General features: G+C 45.9%; 1 long non-coding RNA gene and 1 other non-coding gene across 2 annotated transcripts; one reads left to right on the top strand and one right to left on the bottom strand.

Moving 5' to 3' along the window:
* Positions 1–5,643: 5,643 nt before the first annotated feature.
* Positions 5,644–5,717, bottom strand: TRNAN-GUU (transfer RNA asparagine (anticodon GUU)). Its single transcript has one exon. It is a non-coding gene; the product is annotated as a tRNA-Asn (tRNA).
* LOC141582163 (uncharacterized) lies at positions 5,650–6,846 on the top strand. Its single transcript, XR_012515001.1, has 2 exons — positions 5,650–5,951; positions 6,613–6,846. It is a non-coding gene; the product is annotated as an uncharacterized LOC141582163 (long non-coding RNA).
* The last annotated feature ends 2,357 nt before the right edge of the window (positions 6,847–9,203 follow it).

Raw genomic sequence — 9,203 nt, 5'->3', positions numbered from 1 at the left:
CATCTTTGACTTCCTTCTTGAGATGGTGTCAAGAGCCTGGACACCACGGGTGGGGTCGAGATCCCACCAGCGTTTGGGGACCTCCCCCAGCCCACCAGTATCGGATTCTATTCCATTGCTCAAATCACAAAACATCGAGTGGTGAGTTCTCTGGAGACCATAAAGCACAGATTCTGTGGCATGGTAGCCAGTTAGGCCACTGGAAGGCATGGCAAAATATTGAAAATGAGGGATTAGGTGGCAGTGTAGCAATGGCTGAATACTAAATACTTGATCCAGGCCCATTCCCTGGATACTGACAGGGAGATGCACTGTCCAGGCAGTAGCGGAGAAATATTCTCTGGGTATCTGATGAGACTTTGCGGAAAGAACTGGCACCATCCTGCAGATATGACCACCTGAAGGGGTTCTTCCTGCCCACTGTACAAACAAAATCAATTCATGGAGACCATGGGATTGCAGTAAAGAGTTTAATTGACACAGGCCAGCCACGACATGTGGGAGACAGAGTTACTACTCAAATCAATCTTACTGAAGGCTCAGAGGTAAGGGGTCTTTCAAAAATAGTTTGGTGGGGAGGGGGCCGGGGTTTGGATGGTGCTGACTGTTGGGGATGAAATCTCGGGGCTGTGGAAATTGGCCCTCTTGCACTGAGTCAGCTTCTGGGTGGGGCCTGAGGGACTGGTTGATTTTCGGGCCAAATGGTGACATCCGGTAGTCAGAAATGCAAAAGCCTGAAAAGACATCTCAAGAGGTCAATCTTAGGTTCTACAACAGTGATGTTCTTCCCAGTGGTAATTGGGGAAGCTCAAATCTTGTGACCTCTGGAATAACGGCTAGTAATGATCTAACGAGGCACATATCTTAGGAGAATTCAGGCCCCTTTCATCCTCCTAACTTGGTGGCCTTTCATTAATTTCACAGGGGTCATTTCATTTTGGGGAAGTTATCATTTAAACCAATCTTTTTGGCCATTCCCAACCTTTTTGCCATCAGGGACTAGTTTCATGGAAGACAATTTTTCTACAGAAGGGGGTGGGCGACGGTTTCCAGATGAAAATGTCCACCTCACGTCATCAGGCATTAGTCAGATGAGACAGGAATGGCACAGGGTGGTCACAGGGTTAGTCAGAGTCTCATAAGGAGCGTGGAACCTGGATCCCTCACATGCACAGTTCTCAATAGGGTCTGAGCTCCTATAAGAATCTGATGCCGATGCTGACCAGACAAGAGGCAGAGCTCAGGTAGTAACGCCTGAAGCCTGCAGCTCACCGCCTGCTGTTCGGCTGGGTTCCTAACAGTCCCAGGGACTGTACCTGTCTGTGGCCCTAGGGGCTGGGGACGCCTGATTTAAACTATAAACTTGAATTTTTCCAACAATAGCTGGGGAGCAATTGCACAGGGATGAGTGAAGCCAGCTAGCCTGTGAGGCTGGAACCAAGATGGAGTCAGCCACGTCAGATTTCTCTTATTGTCATAATTTTGCAAAGTAGTTTCAAAGGGACTACACTGGACGCTTATTAAAAACCTGAGGCAGATTTTAATGTATGTACTAGAGTAGGCAAGAGAGACCAGCAGAGAACTGAGCTCAACTCTTTTTCAATTGGCCATTTAAGTTTAGTAGTAAAAGACTGGTTAATGATAGCAATGCATCGTAAAAGCTTCAGAAGGAAAGGAGAATGTTTTGTGGACCACTTTGATTTTCTTTTTTGCGTGTGGCAGTTTTAAGTCATTAGTTTTTAAAATCAGTACTTTTTAATGAAACAACGACCTAAAATTTGTCACAGAATTTCAAGACCCGTTAAAAAAGTTTAATGAGAAAAAAAAGAAGTAAGAAAAGATGAAGCTTTATAGCCAACCAGCAAGATATTAAAGTCAGTGGATCGAAAACTACTAAGAGGAACTTGATTAGCTGTCACAGGTGGTTGGGAAGATGCTTGCTAAACTCAGCTCGACAGGATTCTTTTCTAAAACTGGACTTGGCAGGCCAGGAACGAACAGAGAAAGGGGCTCAGAGGAAACGGATTGAGGTTTGGTCAAAGACGGTGTCCTTGTCAGCTCTACACTCAAGCTTCTGCAAATGAATGAAGACCAACAAAATGAAAAAAAAAAAAAAAAAAAAGCAAAGGCTACATATTCTGAGCGTGCTATATCTAAGAGTCAGCCACTGTTACTTGCGTTTTGGCAGAGACTTGAAGGCACCCGGAAGAGTGGGAAAGCTTTTTAAAAAGAAAGGCTTCAGGTATGCTGGGATTGGGGGCTGCCAGCATGGCGAGGCTGTAGATAGATGAAGAAAATAAAACTGTTTTACCCCAGAATATATTTCTTTGGCATATTTCAAAGTGGCTGTCAAGAGAGCCAGCAAACAGAAGTAATCCTGTAAACTGTGTGTGTGTGTGTGTGTGTGTGTGTGTGTGTGTGTGTGTGTGACGGAGTGTCGCTCTTGTTGCCCAGGCTGGAGTGCAATGGTGCCATCTCGGCTCACTGCAACCTCCGCCTCCTGGGTTCAAGTGATTCTCCTGCCTCAGCCTCCTGAGTAGCTGGGATTACAGGCATGTGCCACCATGCCCAGCTAATTTTGTATTTTTAGTAGAGACAGCGCTCCTCCGTGTTGGGCAGGCTCCTCTGAAACTCCCGACCTCAGGTGACCCGCCCACCTCGGCCTCCCAAAGTGCTGGGATGACAGGCGTGAGCCACTGCTCCCAGCGAAAATTCTTTTATAGGGGAAATTTACACCTGCAGAGAATCTGCATTCATCCAGCCTTGTCTTGTCAGGATTGAGAAGTAAAAATAAGCTTGAAGCCCTACGACCAGACTCCCTCTTGGCTGACAGGACCGCAGAGAAACCTTGAAAACTGAGTTTCTGGCTGTGACAGGATCAGAGGTGGCACAGCACACATGCCCCCTTAAACCCTCCTCTCTAACTGCCATTATGAGGCAGGAGAACAGCAGAGGGAATTGGAGGTTGGATAAAAGGCAGAATGAGTAAAAGCAGAAACAAGCAAGGTGAAGGGGCATGTGGGCAAGAAGCAAGCTAAGAGGCAGAAGTCGAGCAGCCAAAACAAAAAGATTTAAAAAGCAAGCAAGGCCGGGCGCAGCGGCTCACACCTGTGATCCCAGCACTTTGGGAAACGGAGGTAGACAAATCCCCTGGGGTCAGGAGTTCAAGACCAGCCTGGCCAACATGGTGAAACCTCATGTCTACTAAAACCACAAAAATAATTAGCCGGGTGTAGTGGTACGTGCCTGTACTCCCAGCTACTCAGGAAGCTTAGACAGGAGAATTGTTTGAACCTGGGAGGCAGAAGTTGCCACGAGCCAAGATAGCATCACTGTGCTCCAGACAGGGTGACAGAGCAAGACTCTGTCTCAAGAAAAAAAAAAAAAAGCAAAGACTGCATGGCTGGCAAGATCCAAACCAGTATAGGGGCAGCCCCTCAGAGCAAGCCATGCACATTAGAGACAAAAGGTGTCCTTAACAGGACTCCATACGATAATCAGCTCATTAAATCCCATACATATGGACTGCACACATGCATGGACTTAAAATTATGGGATGGAGGCAACCTGCACGCGCACAAGGGCCAAAGTAACTAAGCAATCTCCCTAGCAAGCGAAAGGTAAACACTGGCTAAAGATTAGCCATCCTTCACATGCACACGAATGTTCATTGCAGCACTGTTTACAACAGCGAAGACCTGGAACCAACCCAAATGCCCATCGATGATAGACTGGACAGGGAAAACCTGGTACATATACACCATGGAATATTATGCAGCCATCAAAAATGATGAGTTCGTGTCCTTTATAGGGACATGGATGAACCTGGAAACCATTATTCTCAGCAAACTGACACAGGAACAGAAAATCAAACACGGCATGTTCTCACTCATAGGCAGGTGTTGACCAATGAGAACACATGGACACGGAGAGGGGAGCATCACACACTGGGGTCCGTTGGGGGGAAATGGGGGAGGGATGGGGGGATGGAAAGGTGGGGAGAGACAGCATGGGGAGAAATGACAGACATAGGTGAGGGGAAGGAAGGCAGCAAACCACACTGCCATGTGTGTACCTATGCAACAATCTTGCATGTTCTTCACATGTACACCAAAACCTAAAATGCAATACAAAAATCTAAAAAATAAAAAAAATAAGGATTAGCCGTCCTTCTGAAGAAAAGGAAAACACACATAAAAAGACCCAGTGTATACACCAAACTAACACTGCCGTCATCTCCCCGAGAGCGTTCCTGTGCGTAATAAACTTTGCTTTGCTGCTTTGTGTGTGTCATGTACGGTTCGTTGTTTGGGACACCAAGAACCTGGAACTGCACTTCGCCATCTGGTAACAATTAGGCTTGTTTCTCCCAAGGGTTAACAAAGCCACCCTTCGGAAAGCCCTGCTTTGCCACTGTTACCAGCTAACGGCCCGAGGCTTTCCCTCCCTTTTGGTTTTTGATAAAACAAGCAACCAGCATTCCCTCCTGATCAGAGACCACCGACCTAGGAATGAATCCGGCCAGCCTACAGAGGATGTTCAGTGAGAGTTTTCATGTCCTCTGCTTCAGCTTTTGACGTCAGAAGGCCACCAACGCCACTCAGATGTTTGCTCATGCCACTGTTTTATGAACATGGGTCCCATGGAGAGGCACGCAGCTTAATTGCACATCTTGCACATTTTTCTTGTTAGAAATATTCATATTAGAATGTTACTTGGTGCTGCTCCCATGAAAGACACGTTCTCAGAGTGTCCTCAGATCAGAAGCATGATATAAACACAACGGTGCCGCAATGGTGCATCCAGTTCCCTACACTATAGAAATGTCTGCGGTGAAGACGCGACCACAATGACCACAGCCAGGTGTACAAGAATGGTGACTGCAGCGTTCTTTGTCATCCTAAAACTGAAACCAACCTCACCTCAAAAACTTTTTTTTTTTTTTCTTAGATGGAGTGTCACTCTATTGCCCAGGCTGGAGTGTAGTGACGCAATCTCGGCTCACTGCAGCCTCCCTCTCCCAGGTTCAAACAATTCTCCTTCTTCAGCCTCCCGAGTAGGTGGGATTACAGGTGCCTATAACTGATAAGAGTGATCGCTCTATCAATGTGAACATGGGTCTCAGGGAGAGGCACGAAGCTCAATTGCACATCTGCACATTTTTCCTTTTATAGATATTCATATTGTAATATTATCTGGTACTGCTCCTGTGAAAGATACATTTGCAGCATGTACTCAGATTAGAAGCATTATATAAACTCTATAATGTGGCATTGTCCACCCAGTTCTCTACACTACAGAAATGTCAAATCCAGGCACATCCTGGGGATACTACTGGCCTCCTATTGTTAAATAATGAAAAACTAGAGTTACATAAATTACTCGTTTAAGCGAATAACGGACTGAATTAGAATTTTATCGCACCAGAAGTGGGTTCCTAGCTCTCTGTTTCAGGATTTCGGAGTCGCACAGGTGTAAACCTGGCACTTCAAAGATATCTGGTTAGGAATCTGGTCGGGGAGGTGGGCTGGGCTTTGACTCGGATCAGTCATAAATTGGTGGCTTAGGACTTCGGGAAGATAAAATCGTCTCCACTTACCTAGTGATTGACAATTCGTGAATGCTTTAAAAGTTCCACACTAGCGTCCCTGGGTGGGCTCGAACCACCAACCTTTCGGTTAACAGCCGAACGCGCTAACCGATTGCGCCACAGAGACAGGCGCCGCGTCCCTGCTGGGCACTCCAGGTAGGGCGCGCTCACTCGACCTCCCCCGTCCGGTCCGTCCTCGCCGCCCGCCGGCAGGACGACTGGGCCAGGCCTTGGAAAACCGGAGAGGCCGGAGCGGTCACGCTGGACACCCGCGCGTTGGGAGATTCCGGAGCGAGGACAGACGAACGGCCTTCGCCCACCCCGCCCCTCGCCTGTTTCAGAAGCCCCCGGAATCTCCCTGGTGCGACCCCGCCTGAGCCCCCCGGGGGCCCAAGGGAAGCTGAGCGCCCGGCGGGCTCCCGGGATGGCGCTTCCCGTTCTTTGCGCCGCCTTCGCCCAGTGAGGGGGCCTGTGCCCACCCTGCCCAGGCGCTTTCGGGGCCGCTGCAGAGCTTCCGCTGCCGTCTTCGGATCCTGTGCCCCGGACGGGGTCCCCGCCAGGGCAGGGATGGGGTGAGGGTCGCTCGTGGGTCCCCTGGCGGGGAGCAGGGTCCTGCACTCAGCAGGGCGCACGGCTGGGACTTGTCCAATGAATGCATCGTCGTCTTCAGCTTTTACTCCTCTCAAGAGCCCTAGAATGGAAATCAAGAGGGCTTTTTCCACGGGGAAGTTATTTTCTCAAAGGGTTTATTGACGTTGGTTTCTCGGCGCCCCGCGGGCGGCAACGGGCAGGGCCTCCAGGGCACCTCGTGCGCGGTGGCGCCGGGGCGCAGCTGGCCCGCGGTGGGTCGGCGCGGGACGGCGGGAGCCGGGGAGGAAAAGCAAAAGCAGAAACAGAAGCCGGGGAGCGGTGGACCAGGCACCCCGACCTCCTGAAAGGCTCCTGCGGAGGCACAGGCGGGACCTTCTGGAAGTGAGAATGGGTTTTGTGGGGATTTTGTTTTTGTTTTGTTTTAATTGTAGCAGAACGAGGAAATGGAGAGAGAACCTGAAAGAACCCCAAACGCGAGGACCTATTGCTCCCCAAGAATAAGATCTTCCAGAAGAACAGGCCGAAAACTAGGCGTCTGGGAACCCCGAAATCTTTGGAGGAGCAGCCTCATCATGACCCTCGGCGTTCCTTTTGGCAAAGGACTTGCTTCCATTGTTGGTTCAATTGTCTGTTAAATAAAGAAAACCCTTTTCGTATGTCTTTAAGATGACGCTGGTTCTGTTCCTTTCGGATCACAGACAATGCTGCAGTCACCACTCTGTTCGCTTCTCACTGGCCGCTGCGCGCTTCTCTAGGGGGAGGCCCGGAGAGCAGTGGTTCCAGCAGTGATCACATGGCTCTTACTTCAGTCCATTTTTTCCCTTTGTTCTTTATTAGCTATAACTCTTTCCTTATTTCAGCGACTGCTTTAGGGTGTCTGGGATATATCTTTAATTCACCAGTCAGCTTTCAAGTGACGTGACACCTCCCTTTCTGGCCTTTATCTTAGTGTTATCGTGTATTTTTATTTTAGTTGTTATAAGTTTGTAATTCTTATTACTTTTATAAATTACGTCAAATATTTTTAGAATATTTAAATTCTAATTTAATTTAATCTAATCTGATCTAATCTAATTTAAATAAGAAAACGTGTAGTACGTGCTTTCTAAAAGCCATTTCCAATATTCATTTCTCTGTGTAGGTCCACATTTTTATCTGGTATCCTTTTGCTTCTACCTGGAGGACTCTTTTAAGATTTCTTGCAGTGAGGGTTGGTGAACTATTTTCGCTTTTGTGTGTTTTCTTATTCTTTCTTTTTTTTTTTTTTTTTTTGAGTCGGAGTCTCACTCTGTTCCCCAGGCTGAAGTGCAACAGTGTGGTCCTGGCTCACTGCAACCTCCGCCTCCTGAATTCAAGAGATTCTCCTGCCTCAGCCTCTGAGTAGCTGAGATTACAAGTGCCCACCACCATGCCTGACCAATGTTTGTGTATTTAGTAGAGAAGGGGTTTCACCATGTTGGCCAGGCTGGTCTTGAACTCCTGACCTCATGATCTGCCTGCCTCAACCTCCCGAAGTGCTGAGATTACAGGTGTGAGCCACCATGCCCAGCTGATAGTTATCATTTAAAGTTATTTCCCTATTAACCATTTTCATTATCTGTGAATTTCAGATTTTCCTAAGTAAGAACCTTAAGGTTACTCAGGGCATGGTGATTCATACCTCATAATGCCAGTACTTTGAGAGGCTGAGGTGGGTGAATCTGTTGAGCCCAGGAATTCAAGATCACCCCTTCAAAACCCTGCCTGAAATACAAAACCAAACCAAAACAAACAACAACAACAAAAAACCTTAAAATTAGATAAATGTTTGTTTGTTTCTTTGTTTTGGCCAATAACTCAAGACAGCTATTTTCATTAAACAAACAACATTAATTGCCTTATTTATCAAAAATTACACAAACAAAGATAATTCTCTTTTGGGCCGCATTCATAGCTTTATAACCCTCATTTCAAATTGACACCTTATACTACATAGCAGAGATAAATATAAAACCACTTGAGCAGTAAATTTAAATGAAAAGGTATGTTGTCAATTCTGAAGCCATTTCTAATTCTGTTTTACCAATCATTTTAAAATCAGTTTATTTACTAAAGATTTACTTACATCACATGAACTTGTAAAAAAGCATGTCTTCAAGTCTATCTTTCTGATAGTGTATTTCATTTAAGTGTTTTTTTCCCTTTAAGTCAATTAAATCAAGTTTTAAAATCTATTTTTAGTAGTGAAACATATATACGACACATAATTATATAATGTATTAGACATGCTGATAGGAGTAGCTCTCATACATTCATAAGAACTCTTCTTTTTCCTCCTATTTTAGACTTCCAATTTTTTGATCACCTGCTTCGTTGCTCTGGGCAGCTGTCAGCTGGAGAGTCCTAATTTATATATTAAAGGAACAGCTCTTAGGTGAAACATCAGATGGCAAAATTTAGACATCAAAGTATAGTGAGAAAGAGTCTGGTGTACTAGGGGGAGATTAAAAGCGGATGCCAAATCAAACCTAACATTATAGAAATCTATCCTAGGACTGTATAAGTAGACCAATTTTATTTAGATAGTTCTAAATTTAGACTCTGTCTTTTAATTGGACCTGAGCTCTCAGCAGAGCCCACACTGAATCCTAAATCTTCAAAAGGCAGAATTACCCTGGGTTAGGCCACATAATTATTTTATCGTGCATTTTGTTACAAAGACATTTCTATAAGTGTCTAAACGACACCATTTAGTATCTTAAACACCCCAGAAGTATCCTCTGTTGTAATAACTATTTTAGTCAATACTTAGTTAAAAAAAAGAAATAGGTAGCACAATACAAAAGCAAGCAGTTTAAGATCTGAGAGGAACTTTTCTGTTTACACTCTTGGGATTCCATAAGAAAAAGCAGAGGTTTCTACCCCCAAAAAAGTCTGGCAATCCCTCCATTTTCATTAAGAAATCCCAGGCTGTTAGAAACTATTTCAGGTCCCTCATGCAACAGAGGGTGGCAAAAGAAAGGAGAGACACACAGAGGTAAAC

This window comes from Saimiri boliviensis, chromosome 19, assembly GCF_048565385.1.
Source record: "Saimiri boliviensis isolate mSaiBol1 chromosome 19, mSaiBol1.pri, whole genome shotgun sequence".
Taxonomy (NCBI): domain Eukaryota; kingdom Metazoa; phylum Chordata; class Mammalia; order Primates; family Cebidae; genus Saimiri; species Saimiri boliviensis.
This window is presented reverse-complemented; position numbering and strand designations above follow the sequence as displayed.